This window comes from Bubalus bubalis, chromosome 7, assembly GCF_019923935.1.
Source record: "Bubalus bubalis isolate 160015118507 breed Murrah chromosome 7, NDDB_SH_1, whole genome shotgun sequence".
In the NCBI taxonomy this organism is placed as follows: Eukaryota; Metazoa; Chordata; class Mammalia; order Artiodactyla; family Bovidae; genus Bubalus; species Bubalus bubalis.
Window position 1 is genome coordinate 57256725 of NC_059163.1, and position 16942 is coordinate 57273666.

General features: G+C 45.9%; 1 protein-coding gene across 17 annotated transcripts in view; it reads left to right on the forward strand.

Annotated features, from left to right (window-relative positions):
- Positions 1-401: 401 nt before the first annotated feature.
- APBB2 (amyloid beta precursor protein binding family B member 2) overlaps positions 402-16942 on the forward strand; it is a 377673-nt gene continuing 361132 nt past the window's right edge. For 7 of the 17 annotated variants that reach the window (XM_044945943.2, XM_044945941.2, XM_044945937.2 and 4 more), the window contains exon 1: positions 404-631. The gene's annotated coding sequence lies outside the window, so the exon portion shown is untranslated. Of the gene's footprint in view, positions 632-16942 lie in introns of all 17 variants that reach the window. The other 10 variants (XM_044945932.2, XM_044945931.2, XM_044945935.2 and 7 more) reach the window with 3 other exon arrangements.

Sequence of the window (16942 nt, forward strand, 5' to 3'; positions counted from 1 at the left end):
GATAAGGAGGGCAGAAGGAAGGAGAAGGTCTCGCCCACAAAGTTGCAGCTGGATGGGCGTGGGCAGCTCTCATCTGAGGACATTTTCCCGTTATAAGGGAATGCAGACGTGTGGGAGAAAAGACTAGCCAGGGATAAGGTTACCCAACTGCCTTTTGGTGCAGACAGACACCAAGCCACAAGGAGGGGATGCCGGGCTACCTCGCGTTGGGTCTCGACGTTCTGGCCCGCCTTGTCTCCCTGCCATCTTCTCGGATGATTAGGGGACTGTGAGTTCGAAAGGCCCCGAAGCCTCTGCCTGCAGGGGTCGCACTAGGAGCGCGGCCCGCCCCCTCCTCCTCGGCCCCCGCCCCCGGCCCCGCCTTTCTCGGGATCAGCCCCCGCCCGGTCAGGCCCCTCCAGCCTCTCCGCGCAGCCGCCGCCAAAGCCTGGAGAAGTGGAATCTCGCCGGCGCCGCTCCCTGCGCGGGACTGGCGGAGCGGCACTGGGCATGCTCAGTCGCCGGAGCCCGTCCTGGTCTCAAGTAGGAAGCTCGTGTGCTGCTCCCGCAGCTGATCCTGACGCTCCCAGCAGGGCGAGACTGGAGCAGAGCTGCCGGGCGCCGGAGCCGAGGCGAGCGCCGCGCACTGCCGGTGAGCACAGCTTTCTTCCTTGCTTTTGCTCTGGATCCCGGGGCGGCCCGGGAGTGCTGGGTAGAGACTCGATCAGCCGCAGCGGCGTGGGGCTAGTGGCGGCGCGTAGCCCGGGCGGCTGCTCCTCTCCTCGCGGCCCCGAGGGCAGCGCGGCCACTGCCACTCGCCCAGCCGCAGCCACAGCTGCAGCAGCTGCCACAGCATCTGCAGCGGGCGTTCGCTGCGGAGTCTCGTGTGCCCCGCTCCCGCGCCGCAGGGCCGGGTGGCACGGCGATTGCGGGCTCACTCCTTGACTCCATCCCTTTGGCTTCTCGGCGCCCTCTTTCCCTCGGCAGCCGGGGCTTGGCAGGGCCTGAGGCGGGGGAGACAGGGTGGGAGGAGGTGCGCCGGGGGGGCTGCGGAGGGGAAAAAGCGAGGGTGGGCGCCGGCGGGGAAGAGCGCACACCCCCTTGCCTTGGCACCGGCCTCCGCTGTGCGGCTGGGCTCTCCCTCCACCAGCGGCAGCGCACTCCTGCCGGGAGTTGAAGACCGGGATGGATTCTAGGGGTTTCAGAGCTTAGCCGCTGGGAGATCAAAGAGGGAAAAGTTCATTTCCCTCTCGGAGGCAGGGAGCATTTTAACTAGAAAATGGCTGTGCGAAGGGGACCGAATCAGGGAAGCTGATCCTGAAATCCACTTTGCTGCCCGCCGGACAGAATGGAGGGTTGAACGCTAGAAATGACATTTGTGTGTTGAAAACGTTGCTGGACGGAGGAGGGATGCGGAGTGCCATAGAAACAATCAAAGGTGATCTTGACATCGGCGAAGAGGTCTAGAACTGAGGGGTCAGGGGCTAATGGTCGAAGGACCGCAGGGCCTGAATTAAAAAAAAAAAAAAAACAAAAAAAAAAACAACCATTGAAGAAATCAGACAGAGTTGTGGCCGTTTTGTAGTCAAGTTCAGGGCAGTTTAGAGCCATGACTGTCCCAGACTGTTTTGGATGGATTGAGTGGTTGGGGAGGGCCAAACACTGAGAGGAGAATAAGGTCAGTGTCAGAAGCTCAGACAAGACTGGGCTCCGTTTTGATTAGAAGTCCCTCAGTCACTGGCTTTACATTGTGCCTGATGACTTAGGTAAAATACTCAAAGAATTCTCTTAAAATGATGCCAGCAGTCATATCTGAATTCCAAGAAATGGGGAAACTTTGTGAGGTTGGCATTGGTTTGTTCTTTGTTTTAATATTTCACTGATTTGAAAAGCAAACAGTGGCATCCTGATCTGTTGTTCTGGATTGGGGGCTCTTAAGTCTTTGGTTTATTTTTCTTGTCATGAATTTTTCACATCTTGTCCTCAAATGGCCATGATAATTAAGAGTGTCTGCATTCGGGTAGCTGGGCGTTCAGGAAGGGGGGTTTCTTTATGAAGCCACATTGTGGTGTTTTCAGTTTGTAGCTTGGAAGCAATATTTGTTGAGCAGTTGTTTATGGTAACTTGCAGAGTCCTAGAAATGGCAGCTTTGATAGGGTGACATATGTTAAGAGGATGAGGAGCCTTGGGGTTGGGGCGGGGGGCGTCTGGAATGCTGAGAGAACACAGGTGGCAGTAGAGTGCAGTGGGCTGGCAGTCAGAGCACCTGGGGATAACAGATGCAGATCTCAATAGCTGTCCTTTGGTCATTGGCTAATTATATGACCTCGAAAAATCACTCAGGGACTCCATTGGCTGGGGTTGGTCTAGATATTTGCTCAGAACGTTTGAGAAGGAATTCTAAAGTTAAGATCCTTTTCCAGGGAACTGGAAAGAAATGTTTCTTTCATTCTCTCTTCAAAAGGATGTTAATACAGTTAATTAAGTAATTCACCTGCATGGAGCCAGCACAGTCCCATTTTCTGAAACTTTTATAAAGTGCTAGTGGAAAAATGCAGGAGCTGAAGTTTAACAGACTGACTTCTTACACTTAACTGGAGTAATAAAAATCCTGACTACAAAATCATTTAAGAAAAGTCTGCTAAATAGTGGAAGAATCCACATGTACAAAGATAAAATATTTTAAAACTGTTACTCTTTTTATGTCATGTTTCAAAGTTTGATGACTGTTTTTTTTTTTCCCTGCCACCAGAGAAACAACAAAAATCAATTTTTTTTTCTTTTTTATTACAGCAGGAATACTGGAAGGCTTGCCATTGTATTGGAACAGTATTATGTTGATTATCCTGATTTCAGGATATCTAAATTTGTCTCTTAAAAGAAATGGGATGTTGTCTGAATACCTTCTTCAGTTTTAAAATATTCAGCACCCCGATTTAGTATAGCCCCTTACACTTTTCCTGGGCACAGGACAGACTTTTAGAAAAGTATTGTAAGAAGATATTACTGCTTATGAGGGCGATGCTTATTTTCCTCTCCCAAGTTAAGGAAAGTAGCATTTGTTCATTACGATGTGTCAAGTCTGATATTCAGACTCTTACACATCTTATATGTTGTTATCTCTGACATAAATGTCAGCTTCCCAAGAAAATCCCTCTGAGGAGGTGGACAGTTCATTGCTTGTAAAGCAGTAGAACTTCCGAGTTTTATTTTATATGACTATGTTTAACTGCTTTTATTATTCAATAAGCATTCTCTTGTAAAACATATTTGATTTGTTATTTGGAATTAGATTTGATTGGAACAGCATGTCTTCAGAATGATTTGAATGTTTTTAAGAAGCTTCTATTCAAATTTAAAAACTTTTTTTATGTTCATTTATTTTCAACAGAGTTGTACTACTAACAAATGAATGTAAGGAAGATATGCCCAGATTACCCATTTTAATTTTACATGTTATTAGCACATATTCTGGGGCTTCCCGGGTAGCTTATCTAGTAAAGAATCCTCCTGCAATGCAGGAGACCCTGGTTTGATTCCTGGGTGGGAAAGTTCCCCTGGAGAAGGAATAGGCTACCCACTCCAGTATTCTTGGTCTTCCCTGGTAGCTCAGGTGGTAAAGAATCTGCCCGAAATGCAAGAGACCTGGGTTTGATCCCTGGGTTGGGAAGATCCCCTGGAGGAGGGCATGGCAACCCACTCCAGTATTCTTGCCTGGAGAATCCCATGGACAGAGGAGTCTGGAGGTCTACTGTCCATGGAGTCACAAAGAGTCAGACACAATTGAGTGACTAAGCACAATGCATATTCTGCATGTTGTTACGTGTTGATGGTGTGAAGTAGTTTGTCAGAGTCAGAGTGACAGATGCTCCATAATAAATGTCTAGTGGGATTTCACAAAAAGACCACCAGCCAGGGAATCCCAAGACTTGCCTTCTGGGCCAGGGTTGTCTGCTACTTAAATTTACTGTGTGACCTTGGGAAACTCAGTTTTCCCATCTGTAAAATGATGGTGTTGCAGTAGAAGGCACCCTCATGGTGTCTTTTGAGTCTTCAGGTCCCAGTCCAGGGGCCTGTGATGCAACCATCTGAAAAGGAGGACTACAGGTGAAGCCTTAGATGAAGCTGATTTTGTTTCACTAAGTCTGGGCCGTCCTGCTTTATGGAATTGTTGTTCAATTGCTAAGTTGTGTCCAACTTTTTGGGACCCCATGGACGGTAGCCTGTCGGGCTTCTTTGTCCGTGAAATTCTCCAGGCAAGAATACTGTGGTGGGTAGTCATTCCCTTCTCCAGGGGATATTTCCAAACCCAGGGATTGAACCCAGGTCCCCTGCATTGGCAGGAGGATTCTTCATCACTGAGCCACCAGGGAAGCCTACTGTGTGGAATGCCCTTCATTTTGTTGCCCATTTCCTACATCCCTTCTAGTTTTTGTTTGTCAAAGAATGATTGTCATAAAATTAACTCTTTGTGGGGCTGCAGTTGAGGTAGGAGAAAAGGTAATAATTAGATTTGGGTAGAGCACTTTAGGCATTTGAAATTGTTTTACAGCATCTTCTGAAGAGATTCTGCTCCAGGGCATGCAGGTGGTCTAAGGAATAAGTCTCTTCAGGGGCTTTAGAGGAGGCTATCCTGTGCCTTGGTTGCCGGGGCACCTATATGAACTTTGGGCAAACTTTTCCCATGTCCCTGCCTTGTCTCTTTAGCCTTTGATCAGAGTTGCAGCCCTTGGTCTCTGGAGTAAACTGATCATTATCATTTTGTGTCAGCACCATCACTGTACTGAGCAGATGCCCATGCTGTAGTACCAGGAATGATGGCTGTCCAAATGTACCTACATGAACTTTTTTTTTTTGATAATCTGTGATGGGTCAAAGGAAACCTAATTTGATGTTTGTAATGTACTTCACTTTTAATATGCTCTCAAAACTCAGCCTCATTAACCCTTAAGTGAGGCAGGTGAAGAGAAACCAGAGTTGTTGTTGCTGCTGCTGCTAAGTCACTTCAGTCGTGTCTGACTCTGTGTGACCCCATAGACGGCAGCCCACCTGGCTCCCCTGTCCCTGGATTCTCCAGGCAAGAACACTGGAGTGGGTTACCATTGCCTTCTCCAATGCATAAAAGTGAAAAGTGAAAGTGAAGTCGCTCAGTCGTGTCCAACTCTTAGCAACCCCATGGATTGCAGCGTACCAGGCTCCTCTGTCCATGGGATTTTCCAGGCTAGAGTACTGGAATGGGGTGCCATTGCCTTCTCCGGATTTAAATAAGTGATAATAAGTAGACGGTAGGTCTAGTGCTTCTGATCATAACTAGGCTCCAGGGCTGCTGGGCCTGTGGTAGGAGTAGGGCAGGAACCGCAAACACCAGATGAGAGCTGAAAGAGAGGCAGTACAGGGGGTAGAAAGTCAAGTCATCACAACTTGGCAAGACGTAAGAAGCCTTGGTCTGTTTCAAGGTATGAGGGGGCATAGGGTGTAGAGTTACAGGAGACATTCCCTCTCTACATAATCTCTTTTTCATAATATTTTACCTGGTCCTCTAAGTATTAAACAAATGCTAGGACAGGCATTATTTTTGTAATCAGGAAAAAGTCACAGCATATTATTTATTGGTATGTAAAATGTGTAGATTCATATGGACAGCCATGGAAGGAGAACATGGAAAAAATGAATGGTATGGAATATGAATTAAGGTTTTTCTTTATTGTTTGTTAATGATTTGGTAGTTGTTACAAATAAAGTGAACCATTCTGTCCTTTGCCGCTTGTGGAAGTCTTACAAAATTTTATCTGCTGGGTTATAACTAAAGTTTTTGAAGTGTAACTCTCTCGGAAAGTATGCTTCAGGAATGCTTGAAGTAGGAGGCAGAGCGGTTTTGTTTTGATTTTTCCTTTTCAAGTTGAGTAAAAAGAATGCACTTTTGGAACCGAGCTGGGAGAAGTATGCACTTAGGAGGATGAGGTTGGGGAGAACTTACACAGCTCCAGAGAGCGAAGGAAACGCTGTTGTTGAAGAAGGAAGGCTTGGCATGACTGGTGGTATGGAATGTAGCGTTTCCCAAACTGCTGCCCTGTGAGTAAGAGTTTAGTTCGTGGCGTGCCTCCTGTATGCGCGTCACACCCTGGGGCTGTTGTCTGTCCGTGAGGTTTCCACTCTCCTTATCTGAGTGATAATGATGACCATATAGTGAATATTTTCCAAGTGTGTTCAACTGAGAAGATCTGTCCTTTTCTCTGAGATTATGCCATTCTGAACTGATGGGAATATTTTTATTTGGCAGCTTAATGATCCATGAAATTGATAAGTCTGGGAATCTGGACCTGAGATGTAGGGAGCTCTGCCCTCAGGATCAAGTTGACTAGTGGAGGCCAAGACACACTGGAGCTTGTGGGTGAGCTGATGGGGCCTTCCAGGAATGTGGAATCATTGGTACAGACTCAAGGTCCTAGGAGCTGAGAAGAAGTTAATTTCGAAAGTGCTCTGGGAATCAGCAAGTATTTTTGAATTATAGCCCAAGAATGACAAGGCAAGTGCCAAGATGAAAGATGAGGTTCTGAGAGAGCAGAAAGGACAAGTGACTGAAATGTGAATTTTAGCAGGCAGGGCCTCAGAATGACAGATTGTGGTGTTTGTTTTTTTGCATGCAGACTTCTTTCTGCCCAAATGGCATGCTTTAACAATTCAGGATTGGTGATTCTAGGAAATGCTGTTGGAGTTACAGCCGTAGAACCGGGAGTTGTGTTATAGCCGGCTTGGTTTGCACCTCTTCAGTATCATGCCCTCCGCGGTGAGCCTTGATGAATTGCTGGAGAAGGTTTATGGATAATTTGCTCATGGAATTGGGATTGTTCACCTTTAGTTTGAGTAGCTGACAGGAGGGTGGGAGGTGAGGAAAAAAAACACAGATTACTTCTGAGTTTTAAATAGTAACTTAAGAAAATAATTAATTTTCAGATAATACTTTAAAAATCTATACTTAGTAATACTCGGATCTCACTGGTCTTAATAATATATTATTGTGGAACTCTGTGCAAAGAGCTTGTTTTAGCTGTTGCCCTATTTAATTCTTACAGAATACTGTAGTGCTGTTCCCATTTTAGAGATTGGGAAACTGAGATCCTTTTCACTAAAGGCTGCGTGTGTGTACGTGCGCGTGCTTAGTTGTGTCTGACTCTTTTGAAACCCCATGGACTGTAGTCTACCAGCCTCTTCTGTCTATGGGATTCTGTAGACAAGAATACTGGAGTGGGTTGCCATTTCCTTCTCCAGGGGAAATTCCCGATATAGGAATTGAACCCGTGTCTCTTGTGTCCCCTGCATTGGCAGGTGGATTCTTTACCACTAGGACCAGCTGGGAAGCCCAAAGGCTACATAGTGAACAGTAATGCTTGCCTTGCAACTGTTGTCAACCCAGAGGAGTGAGTGGGTTGCTGAGGAACTGAGGAGGTGAAGAAATAACATGTATCAAGGGTGAACTCTGCCTGGTGCTAATAGGAAACACTTCACTTCATTTTTTGGGATATCTTCTTTTTTCCCTTTTTATAGGTGAGTAAACCGGGTTCAGAAACTTTAAAGGACTTGCCCAGGCCCTAAACAAAGCCTGCATTATTCTTCCCACCACGACATGAAACTTTCCTAGATTCAGCCTTTGGGAAGAAGGTGAAGATTTCACCTTTCATCCATTTATAGAATCCCGCTAACCTAAATCTGCATACTTAGTGATGGAACCATTGCCTCCAGATGGTGGCCTCATGTGCGTTTCTTTCATCTGAACACACATTGAATAGTAGAAAAATCCAAATCTAATTTCTAAATATGTCTGAATCTAAGGTTGCTTTGTTGAATCTCTCTGGGCAAATTCTGGTCAAGGATATTTCTGTTGTAAATAAAATGCCCCCGAATCTGATCAGTTGTCACATGTCAATCAGGGGCAGTGTTGGGGTGACAAGGCCTTTGATGACTGGAGGAACCTGAGGATTTCAGGGCCTTTCCAAGCAGCCCCAAGGCTGACTTGAGACTTCTGGCTGCTGGAGAGAGGGTGGTGGGTGTGCCTTCCTTCCTGGAAGCATCCTGCTTGCTGCTGGCTGATAGCTCTGTTCTTACCTTATGATCTGCATCTGGTTTCCCAAGTAGACCTTTGTTCTGGGCAATAGAGTCAGTCAGTGGCCCTGCAGTAATGAGTATCTCTGTTTGCTTGGCAGACTGTGTATCAGCACAAGTTATAATATGAATAAGTAGAATTTCCTTAGTATGAGTTAGATTTCTTGAGTTCGTTCCCCAGTGAACAAATACAGCTGAAGTTGGGAACAGAACTGAGGCATAGCCTGGACTTAAAGTGAACTGAGAGGGGTGTAGATACTTTGAAAATCACTGATTCAACCTCAGATTCTGACCAGAGCCTCTCATCCTCCCCGCTAACCAAACTTTATTTGTTTATACCTTTTCAAGATCCCTAGTGAAGACAGACATGCAATCATTTAGGGACACCCAGAAACCTCACCTTCGTTTGTCCATGCCTTTGTTCAGCAAATGTTTATTGAATACAGACTTGGTACCAGGTACAGTGCAAAGTGTTCAGGAAGACAGGAATGTCCTGGAGTGTCATTATAAGGTGCTTCAGTAGAGGCATTTGTGAGGCTCTGAGCGAGGGGAGAAGGGAGAACAGGAAGACCTTACAGGCTTTCTAGGAGCCATGGCAAAGGACTGTAGTAAAACTCACTGCTACAGAAAATCCTTCAGCTGTCTCCTTTTCCATTTTACGTTGGTTTAGTGGAAGTGTGGTAGCCTGCGTCTTCTATCCAACAGCTGGTATTTGCTATTGCTTCTATAAAGGACCTAGAGATTTGGCCTTTCAAATCTCTATAGCTGTGGTTCTCGGCGGGGGTGGGGGGGGCGCTATTTTGACCCCTAGGGAACGTTTGGCAATACTCCTGGAGACATTTTTGATTGTCGTGATTGTCAAAGCGGTATGACTGGCATCAAGTGGGTGGAGGCGAAGGATGCTGGTAAGTACCCTGCAGTGCGTGCTCAGGAGAGCCCTGTGGGGAGGCAGTTGAGGTTTGGTGGTTTGACTCTCAGCTTCCCAGTACTGCTGTACGGCTCCATAACCGTGTAATCTTGGACAGCACAGTTGGACCACAGATTTACACAGTGCCTCAGCTTCCCCAGAACATGGTTGTTATGAGGGTTTCGTGAATATAATAAGGGCTTACAACAATACTTGGGGGAGTTCCCTCGTGGTCTAAGAGTTAAGATTCGGCGCTTTCACTGCCATGCCTGGGTTCAGTCCTTGGTTGGGAAACTGAGATCCTGCAAGATGCATGCTGAGGTCAAAACAAAACAACCCCCACAAAACCCAAACCAACCAAACAAGAAAACAGCACTCAGTCTCTAGTAAGACCTTATAGCTGAGCTTGTGTGCCACCTGTCAGTATGCATGGGGTAAGAACTGGCCATTGTTGTTGTTTCTCTGCTTCCTTTTTGTCTGTGAGTTTTATTTTCCACTGTTTCCACCTCTTGATGCTAGGACTTTGCCTTTCATCCATTTTTTCCCCAGGGACTCAAATTTCTGCCCTTCATGAACTTTCCCCCTAGAGGGCTGAGAAATATACTCACGATTTTCCTTAGCTCTGTCTATTTTGGGAATGGTGAGAAAACGGGAAGCAGGTCAAGGGAGAAGTTGCATTGCTTCTGATTGCCACAGCTCCCTTCTCCATCAAATTCTGTGCAGGATTCAGAGGCAGGCAGTACTGCCTGCTCAGTAACTCTTCCCGCTACGCCCACCAGCTCCACCCCCAAGTTAGGTGCCTGCTGTTTCCAAAATACCCTGTAATTGGGTCACAACATTATCTGCCTGCTGGAAATCATTTCTAAAAATCAAAGCAAACACTCAGTCTGTCTCAGTGGGCTTTGAAATGTCTCTGTCCTATACTTTGGGGCTTTGCAGAGTTATTCTGAAAACAAAGCAGACTTGTTGTCTCAATTAGGTGGCGGTCTGTCTGTGACCTGGAGCTTTGTCATATCAATATTTTTACTTGCAAGTGTGCTTCTGACTTCATGGTCGTTTCTGACTTTCGGCAGGTAGGTGAGCTTGTGAACTCTGTGTGTGTGTGTGTGTGTGTGTTAGTTGCTCAGTCTTGTCTGACTCTGTGTGACCCCATGGACTGTAGCCTACCAGGCTCCTCTGTCCATGGAATTCTCCAGGCAAGAATACTGGAGTGGGTAGCCTTCTCCAGGGGATCTTCCTAACCCAGGGATCGAACCCGGGTCTCCTGCATTGCAGGCAGATTCTTTATCGTCTGAGCCACCAGGGAAGCCCTGTGGACTCTATGCAACAGATCAAAAACTGTTGAATTTTTATAAGGTGATTGACTTGTAAAGGTTTTCATTTAGTGTTTTGAATGGTATCAACAGACTAGAGAAAAATTAAGTTCAATTGATACAGCTTTCTAATTCCTTCCCTACGACACAGTCCTCTTTCCGCTGAATGAGAGCAGTGGCCTCTCAGTGGCCTCTTGGCTTGTCCATTCATTCAGTTTGGCTTCTCAAGCAGTGGGCGCTGTTCCAAATGATGCATGTGGAAACTGACCACGATGCCCACTGACTCTGACAACTAAAGAATAGCTACAAAAAGCGTGATGTGTGCTCCCGGGAGAAGTGCTCAGTGCTTCTCTGACAAGCACCTGCCCTGCTGGGGTGTGGGGTGTGTGTCAGGCACCACCTCCCAGGAGAAGGGGTGCTCCATCTGTCCCACTGCACACCCGGCCCCTCCATCTGTGCAGCAGAGTACGGCGTCCCTGATCCCCGGCTCTCACTCAGAGCCTGCTGTTTCTGAGAGTGTGCCTCCACTGCGTTACCATTGCTAGTCACCTCTCACCTAGGAGTCTGCAGCTCCTTCTCTGGCGCTCCTCCTTGTTCTCAACACTGCCTCCAAGGTGATCTTTTGAAGTCTGCAGGTCTGGGCACGTTCATCCCATTCCGCAGGGGCTCCTCCTGGCCCTCAGGGTGAAGCCCTGGCTCCTTGGTGCCACACCTGCCGCACTTCATGGTCTCCTGTGCTCTCCATCTCATGCTCTGAGCTCAAGTCTCATGGTTTTTTATAGATGCCAGGTTTTCTCTAGCCCTTTATCCTGTTCCCATCGCCTGCAACCATCCTTACCGTCTGTCTGTTCTTTACCTGCTTGATTTTTGTAACTCTTTCAGGAAGTAGTTTAATCATCGTGCACCTCAGTGTGCGTCAGTGGCCTGCGGGCGTGTTAAAGCACACAGGGCCGGCCCCACGGCAGGGTTTCTGATCCCGCAGGCCTGTTGTGTAGCCTGATGAAAGTCTGTACTTCTAACAGCTTCCCAGGAGATGCTGATTCTGCCGGTCTGGGGCCCACACTTGGAAGACCACTGGTGTACCGAGGACAGGGCAACTGGCTTTTCTGGCTCCCACAGTGAGCTCCTCACCCCTACTTACAGCTCACCATTGTTACCACACAGAATTGTATCCATTTACTTCCCTGGATCCTCTTCTGGTCTGCAGGTCCTTGAGGGACAGCACTGTGACTTCTCCATTTTCGTGTTCCTGGTGCTTCAGAAGTCCTGGGTACTCAATTAACATTTGTCAAAGAATGAGGATGTGAGTGAATAAGAGTTGTCATTGGTAAATATGCCCCAGGGCATTTTCAGCAGCTAGTTGAGAGTTTATCCCCAGATATGATGGTATAGACTTATAGCATGATGTTAATGGGGTTGGTAAGTGTTAATGTAAAAGCTGATTAACTTTTGTGATTTTTGTGTTTCTAAATTCTAGAGAGGTCTTGGGAAGGGGCTCAGTTTAAACTCATTGTTGTTTCTAGAATGACTCAAAAGTACATTGTTTTCTTATCGTGGCTCAGAATGAAAACATGTGTCCACAGGAAATGGAGATATTTAATTTTGCAACCACAGCATAAGCGTGGCCTCTCTATTTGAACTAATAAATCATATTGAACTGAAATTAAATATAACCAGATGTTTCATCATTTCTCCAAGCCAGAGGGAGGGATAGCCAGAATACTTCACTTCCTCATTCATTCTGCAAATGTTTATGAAGCACTTACTGTGTGCTGGTGGGGCCTAAGGGTATGGCAATGATTAAAACATTCTCTGCTGCCTTTGCAGGGGGCTCTGTGAAATAATAGAGATGGGTGATGTGATGTAGAATCCTAGTGGGCTCCTTTTGATCAAGTGGCCCTAATGGGTGACTACTAAGCTATGACCTGAGTAGCAGTAAGTCATGGTCATGGCAGGATCATGAGGGGAAATCACTCAGTCATGTCCGACTCTTTGCGACCCCATGGATTATACAGTCCATGGAATTCTCCAGGCCAGGATACTGGAGTGGGTAGCCTATCTCTTCTCCAGGGATTCTTCCCGACCCAGGGATTGAACCCAGATCTCCCACATTGCAGGCAGATTCTTTACCAGCTGTGCCACCAGGGAAGCCCACAAATACTGGAGTGGGTAACCTATCCCTTCTCCAGGGGATCTTCCCAACCCAGGAATTGAACCTGGGTCTCTTGCATTGCAGGCAGATTCTTTACCAACTGAGCTATCAGGGTCAGGATCATGGAGATGAGCAATTTCAGGCCAGGAGAATGGTGCAGAGAGCCTCACTTTAAAACATCTCTTTGGTGATGGAGGGTGGGGTGGGGAGGAGGAGAAGTAAGGAGTTCTGGATTAACAGATACACGCTACTACATATAAAATAGATAAAAACAATTTAGGAAACTATATTCAGTATCTTGTGATAACCTGCAGTGGAAAAGAATCTGAAAAAGAATACATATCTATGTAAAATTGAATCACTTTGCCGTACACCTGAAACTAAATAAACCAATTAAAAAAAAAAAGATAATCAAGGAACATATCCCCCCAACAATAAAAAGCTCTTCAAGGAGCCCTAATGCTCCTAACATCCAAAAACTATATTGATGTTGCCTTATTATTTTTTCTGCTCATTCAGGCCTCAGCTCTAGCTTGCCTTGGTTCCACAGCCTCTAAAGCAGTGTTTTTCAAAGTGATTGGAAACCTGAATCATTGGAATAAACCATAAATCATTGTGAATAAAGGCTTCTGTGTTAAATTCAGAAACTTGTATGTACCTACTCATCAGCATACTCGAGAATTCCTGCTGAAAAGAGATTTGTTAGCTTTCTTTAACCCAGCACTTGCCTGTGGGTGCATTGGCATAGCCTCTTCTGAACAGGTGTTTCTTGGTGCACACCTTAAACAGCCTGCTCTAAGGTTCTGCTTTGCATGCACCTGAAGGAATGTTTCATGTGAGGCAGATTTCTCTCTGCTTCCCTTTCTACTCCCTGTTTCTCATCGCTCATCAACATTTTCTCATCATTGTAGAGGACTACAGGATGGCTTAGTGGTAACAAATCCGCCTGCCAATGCACAAGTCATATGTGCATGGGGAAGATCCCCTGGAGAAGGGAAAGGCTACCCACTCCAGTATTCTGGCCTGGAGAACTCCATGAACTGTATAGTCCATGGGGTCACAAAGAGTTGGACAGGACTGAGCAACTTGCACGTTCACGCCAGTGCAGGAGACGCAGGAGACACGGGTTTGATCCCTGGGTCAGGAAGATCCCCTGAAGGAAGGGAAGTTAACCCACGCCAATGTTCTTACCTGGGAAATCTCATGAACAGAGAAGCGTGGCTGGCTACAATTCATGAGGTCGCAGAGTTGGACATGATTGAGCACTCACACATGCAGGATCTTCAGTTGGGACAGGATTTCTTTTATTGATTTTCCTCATGCCTGATCAGTTGATCAGTCCCCTTGTCTTGGGTCCAGAGATAAATGGCATTTTGAGCCTGAGAGATTGTTGCTCGTTTGGTGCATTTAGGGGAGGAACTGGCTAATGGAGAGTGGTTTTTTACCTCCGTTGTTCAAATTACGACTTCATTCTGTTTTCTTCTGGGTATCGAGACGTTGTCCTAGAGGTCAGCTGACCTCAGGTGGAAGGAGAGAGAGGAGTGACCAGTTGGAGTTGCTAAGGCTGAGCATTTGGTATGAGAAAAAGAAATTTGGGGTCATGACTTGGTTAACCTTGACCTCGGTTTTTACTGACATGTTGGAATCTTAATTGCAACTTAAAAAAATACTGGCTTTTGGATTATTTTTCTGTTGAGGTATGTTTAGTTTTGGTCCTCCCTGAAGTCAGGGAAGATGGACTAGGTCCATCTTTTTGGAGAGTTTTATTCTCCAGTCATGTTTATGGTTCTAGTTTGGCACAGAGGCCAGGAAAGGAACTAGGTGGGGCGAGCTCACTGAAAATTTTCATTAGAGGGAGAGCCCAGAGTGAGTCTTTTGAAAGGATATTAGTGTAGATAGCATAATTCAGAGTAAAAGAGCATTTGGTTCTGTTGCCAGGGGTGGGGAAAGGCCCCTGTCCCATGTTGCTGACTTTTCTATATTTGGGGAGACTCCCAGAGAGATGCAGTAATACTTCACTGAGAAGAGGGTTAAAAGAAGCTGCAGATGAAGATGAAAGAGCCCTTCCTCCCTCCAAGGAAAGGAGAAAGTTCCTTCCTCCCTCCAAGGAAGGAACCTCCTGGAACGTGAGGAGAATTAGGGCTGGGAGTCCCTGGGGGTTCCTTTTAGTTCTGGGAATTGGTGCTTTTGGGTCCCCCGTGTCAGGTGCTCTTTTCTTGGCACTGGTGCTTTCCCTAAACGGGATGGGAAATTGAGTGTGACCAGTCTTGTTGGATACCATTACTATGGTCAGGCTTCCCAGGTGGCGCTGGGAAGTGGTCAAGAATCCACCTGCCAATGTGGGAAAAGCAGGAGACGTAGGTTCGATCCTTGGGTCTGGAAGATCCCCTGGAGAAGGAAATGGCAATGTGCTCCAGTATTCTTGCCTGGAGAATCCCATGGACAGAGGAGCCTGGCAGGCTACAGTCCATGGAGTGGCAAAGAGCCGGACACCACTGAGCATCTGAGCACAATTTCTGTGGTCAGGATCTCCATGTCTTCAACCACCTATTATCCTAAAATTCAGGGAGAAGAAACTCCCACATTTGAATTAAATGGATTCCAATGCTTTGAGCAGAAAATGTATAAGCAGCGCTGCAACAGAAGTAAGGCTCACCACTCTTATTCATGAGACTCAGCAACTGGGTCAGTGTCATTTTCTAAAAATGTCTTTTTTTCCAGGACTTGAGGTTATTTGTACTAAAATAAATAAAGGAAGTCTTGCATTCCATCAGCTTACGTATAATGGTCCCCCGATCAAAGCCATCTCCTGCTGACTTGAGTTTTATTTTAGCTTAAATCATTTTCCATTACTGGTACTAGATCCTGCTGTTATGTATATATTTTACAAGCTGCAAGCAGAAATAAGAAGCAAAAATAAGATGTGGCATTTTATTGAATTTTGTCTTTTTTTCCTCTTTTGTTCTAAGAACATGTGGCTTGCAAGAAAAACCAATAAAAATAGACAATAGGGGAAAGTGTTGATTTGTAGCATTATTATCTTTATTTCTTGTAAAGGAAACAAGATTTTCATTAGATGCTGTTGTGCTGTTTTCCATTGAGAGAGAGAACAGTGGGATGGATGGCCCATTCAGAGTTTATATATCTTTTTGCTTAACATTTAAATGATTTTTGTATGAACATTTATAAAGGTGTTACTTTCTTTTTGCAGCACCACCTATTAAGCTCTGTGGTATTAGCATGCCCCAGTTTCTTTCCATTGGAGAGCTCGGTGGATACATATTTTCATGAAATCACATTTGCTTTACCTTCAGTGTTGACCTTGAAAACTAGCTTTTGAAATGCTTAGAGATATATCTTTTTGATAGATGGTTAAGTTAAAGAAGGAGTATACCTAGTGTGATGCAGTTTTAAACATTTTATTTGCATAGAGTGAAAAATTTTGAGAGAATGAATAGAAACAAGTAGAGATTTCCTAAAGTTGGGGGTGGCTTTGCTGGCTTACTCTTAATTCTTCCCTAGCCATTCTTAGTGTTTTTATATCCTTTTGTTGTTGTTCAGTCACTAAGTAACCTCTGACCCTGGAACCCCATGGACTACAGCAAACAGGCTTCCCTGTCCTTCACCATCTCCTGGAGTTTGCTCAAACTCATGTGCATGGAGTTGGTGATGCCATCCAACCACCTTATCCTCTGTTGCCGCCTTCTCCTCCTGCCCTTAATGTTTTCCAGCATCAGGGTCTTTTCCAATGAGTTGGCTCTTTGAACATATCCTTTTAACAATGAGTTAAGAGGGAAACGTAGTTCTTGTGTTCAGTTCACTTCAGTTCAGTCGCTCAGTCATGTCCGATTCTTTGCGACCCTATGAATCGCAGCACGCCAGGCCTCCCTGTCCATCACCAACTCCCGGAGTTCACTCAAACTCCCGTCCATCGAGTCGGTGATGCCATCCAGCCATCTCATCCTCTGTCGTCCCCTTTTCCTCCTGCCCCCGATCCCTCCCAGCGTCAGAGTCTTTTCCAATGAGTCAACTCCTCGAATGAGGTGGCCAAAGTACTGGAGTTTCAGCTTTAGCATCATCCTTCCAAAGAACACACAGGACTGATCTCCTTCAGAATGGACTGGTTGGATCTCCTTGCAGTCCAAGGGACTCTCAAGAGTCTTCTCCAACACCACAGTTCAAAAGCAGCAATTCTTCAGTGTTCAGCTTTCTTCACAGTCCAACTCTCACATCCATAACATGACCACTGGAAAAGCCATAGCCTTGACTAGACGGACCTTTGTTGGCAAAGTAATGTCTCTGCTTTTCAATATGCTATCTAGGTTGGTCATAACTTTCCTTCCAAGGAGTAAGCATCTTACTTAATTTCATGGCTGCAGTCACCATCTGCAGTGATTTTGGAGCCCCAAAAAATAAAGTCTGACACTCTTTCCACTGTTTCCCCATCTATTTCCCATGAAGTGATGGGACCAGATGCCATGATCTTCGTTT